At 42.5% G+C, this 3,911-nt stretch overlaps 1 long non-coding RNA gene across 1 annotated transcript; it reads right to left on the reverse strand.

The window, feature by feature from the left end:
* Positions 1-637: 637 nt before the first annotated feature.
* Positions 638-3,646, reverse strand: LOC140341290 (uncharacterized). The gene is made up of 4 exons (XR_011922841.1): positions 3,616-3,646; positions 2,526-2,586; positions 1,667-1,699; positions 638-1,289 (listed from the first exon to the last, which is right to left on the reverse strand). It is a non-coding gene; the product is annotated as an uncharacterized lncRNA (long non-coding RNA).
* Between the last annotated feature and the right edge of the window lie 265 nt (positions 3,647-3,911).

Consider the following 3,911-nt stretch of genomic DNA (forward strand, 5'->3'; position numbering starts at 1 on the left):
ATTCTGGTAGGTTGCAAGTGGGCGTTATAGCCATTGCCCAGTGGTTGCACTTTGATTCATCCAGTCCAAAGAAATACATAGCGCAGACCTGTCTGGTACTGGCCCCACCAACCAATGGGCATACTACCAACACCAACGCCTGGCAGGTAGTAATTGCACAGGTTGTATGTTATTACCGGCCAGAAGCAAATTGGATCCAATTAGCTACACTTTGCACTGCGGGCACCATTCTTGACTTTGACATTTACTGAACGCATTTGGGGAGAGCTCGCCCATCACTATCAAACATTAAAAAATAGAACGGATGACAGATTATCTTCCAGCAGTTAATTAGGTGATGCAAACATCATAAAACAGATGCACCAATTCTTTGAATCAGTACATTGCATGATGGGAATGACTTTGTAGCGTGTTATGTTCAATATTCACACAATGGAAAGTGTGATGAATCAGCCATGAGTATAAATTGACATATTGTGTAACACAAGCCCCGAATCTCTCCCTCCATCTCCATCATAATATATCACCGTCTCTCTCTTTCCCTCTATATGGATTAGTATGTTTGTGAAGATTTGATTTATGTGACACAGAAGTGCATTGCATGCAAGAATAATACAGTGACTCCAAGATGTGCAATTGAGAATATTCACTTTTATTAACAAAACTCAACCCGCTTCCCAGGACAAGCAGACATTGGTGAAACAAAGACAGTGCAGGTTGGGTCTTCATAGGTGTTACTTTGTATTTGTTACACATTGCTCAGACAGCAATGCCGCCCCCTGCTGTTAGGTGGCAGCATTATAAAACACTAATTATTTGTGCAACCAGTATCCAAATCTTAGCCTCCTGTAATCACTCCATAAGGAAGTGGAAGGCACTGAGTAAATTCCCAGGAGGTCTTTACCCTTTAATGCATGTTTTTTTAACAGGAGGACAATCCTGAGGAAGGACACAACGTGAAGTGCCATCCAGAAGCACATAATTGGGCTTACAGAAACAGCCAGGGACACACTGCATGGTGCATCCCCTGCCTACTTCGTCCTTGTTGCTGCATGTGGTTGGACAGGCGGACCCACAATTATTATATGTTTTGTTCCCTGTACAGCTTCTGCAAATCTTTTCTTCAACACAGGCGACAGAATCAACAGCCAGGAAGCCCTCCTTGCAAAAGCATCCCTGGACACATTTCCTATCACACGCACGTGGAGGGTCTGGGTGGGTGCAATTGGCTGGGCAGCTGCTTCCACATGTTTTGAATTCCCGATTCAGTGGGCATTTCGGGTACGGAACTGAAATGATAAACCGAAAAACATTTATGAGATTTAAGCTGCCAAACTGGCATTCATAGCGAGCTGTTTTTCATAGCATAGCTGATATCAGAGGCTAAAGGATATTTTTTTCATTTTTTTTCTTCTAGTTCAGTGTTTCAACAATCTAGAAACAAGGTTCTGTGGTGCCCTAGGGTTGCTCCAGAGGTTCCGCAAGCAGTTTATGACTTCCAGATCATTTTAAGTGACACCAAGCTATCTCTAACGAACATTCTTCCCATTGGCCTGTTGGATTCGGTCTAGTAGACCAAATCACCCCCCAATTATGTAATGGTTGGGCAGCCTAACCCTTTTCCAGCAGTTTGACATATTCAATAGATATTTTATATTATACATACCTGACTCAGCGTGTATCAATACGAAGCAGACTCCTGTAAAATAAAAACATGAATTCAACAAAAGTTTTAAAACAATAATATCACCATTAGAGATTCTTGGTATTGATGTCATGGCAAAGAGCAGATAAGGACTTAAAGGTTTCAGGATGGCATTTGACTGCTGAAGATCAATGCTAGGGGTAGGGTGTCTTACAACTGCAACCCATGGATTACAGTACCGGGAGAAGGTATTTTAGTACCCCCATTGGGACCAATGTCAGGGTAAGGAGGAGTGTTGTATTTCCACTGACACCAATATCGTGTGAGTGTGTGGGGGGGGCCCCATTTATTACCCCAACCCATGGATAACAGTGCTAGGGGAAGGTCTTTTAGTATTTCCTCTGGCACTAACGATGAAGAAGGGCATTTGGAATCCATTAGCACCCCCACTAATACCAATGCCAAGGTAAGGGGAGGTTTTGTACTTCCAACGACACTAATATGGGGGGGTCTTCTATTGCGTCAACCTATAGATAACAGTGCTTGGGGAAGGACAAGGTCTTTTAGGATTTCCACTGGCACCAAAGATGGAGAACAATGTTCTGAATCTTAGTACTCCTACTAACACTGATGCCAGGGTACAATGGGGCTTAATACTCCCACTGAAAAAGTCTGTGCTCCCGTGGTTCATAAATACGGCTGCACCATTATGGAGGACCCCAACCATCCATACAAAAATAAAGATCAGTGGCAGTAGTGTGCCTTTTGCATGAGCACCATGAGTGATTGCAGCCATCTTGGACCTTGGGGTGAGAAAGAACTGAAAGTTCCCAGCCTGAAACCACTACATCAAACTGGAAATGACAACATTTCTACTCACCAGCTAGAGCCAGCAGTAATCCAGACAAAAGACTCATGATTAATCAGAGAAAGGGGAAGCACTATAAATGAGACACAAAAAATATATATAATTACAATGTGCAATGTAATAACACTTCTTGCTTGCCATCTGAACATACAAAAGTGTTCACTGTTGCCGTGTCCCTTCTGGAGAGATTCATGCTTATTAATTCTATATTAATTCTTCTTCTATATTTGTACAAAATTCCAGTGTAGACTGTGGTGTAGAGCTTGTCACCACTTCTTTTGCAAGGCAGTATTTGTGTTTGCAAAGGCATGGTCACAAAATGTAACTATTGTGGGAAAAAATTACAACAAATCTAAAGTTCCACTTTTAGAAAAGCTCAATCTAGTTAGCCATTATTGCAGAAAGAGACAGGTGGTGTCCCTTCGTTCAAAGTCCTCAACACCTGCCTGATCACATTGGCAAACAACTCAAAGATGGACGGCAATCCTGGCTTCCCCTGCCCGGAATGAAACGCATGGGTGGTACATCTTCCCGGCCCAGCCAATCAGGTTGGCCGAAGATCATATCCAGGAAGATAAGGAGAAAGAAGATGGGGACACCCTGTGATGGACTGAAACAGAAGAGTATAGCTGCCTTCATAGTTCACCTTTACCCAACTCCTTTGGGGTATTCCATTGTCACTTCTATCCCCTGCAGCCTCATTAAAGACTTTTCCTCCCTACATGCACTCCAGATTTGGCTGCGTAGCATTTGACAAGCGTGCACCATGCCTGCCTAATGCATGATAAAACAGCTACTTGTAGTTTCCCTAAAAGCTTGCATGGCAGGGTGACAACACAGAACCACATGAAGCAAGCAAGGACGGAGTGTTGTCACCGTGTAACAAGCAAAAGGAACTTAATGTCAGGATCACAAAGGATTATTTAAAAATAAACTCAGACTAAAAAAAAGGCATTCAAAATTTTAACGTTAAATGTTAAAGCATAAAAATACTTATGTTCACTTTAAGCACTGTTAGCATTTAAATAAATATAGCGAAGAAATAATATATGGAGGAGGTTTTTGTAGTTAGAGCAAGAATTCTTAAGAATGTGATACCGACCTGTGCGATGTCTGTGTACTCGGCAGATGCTGTAGCTGGCACGGTTGGGTTCAGCATTATAAAGGGTTTGGGGTATAGGTGTGATCCATATGGGTGTAGCACAGTAATTACTACTGTGTCCCTGTGTCTTGTTTTTTGGGTTTTTCCCTTGTCGTGATACCTAAACTAAATCTCTCCTGGGAATTACAGACATAAAATGTCAATCATGATTCAGAGGACGCCAAGTGCTGCATAATAAGCAGGTTGGCACACTGGTTTCCCAACGTCAGTCAGTTGGGCACTTCCTTGTCCTTGTA

This window comes from Pyxicephalus adspersus, chromosome 11 (genome assembly GCF_032062135.1).
Source record: "Pyxicephalus adspersus chromosome 11, UCB_Pads_2.0, whole genome shotgun sequence".
NCBI lineage: Eukaryota > Metazoa > Chordata > Amphibia > Anura > Pyxicephalidae > Pyxicephalus > Pyxicephalus adspersus.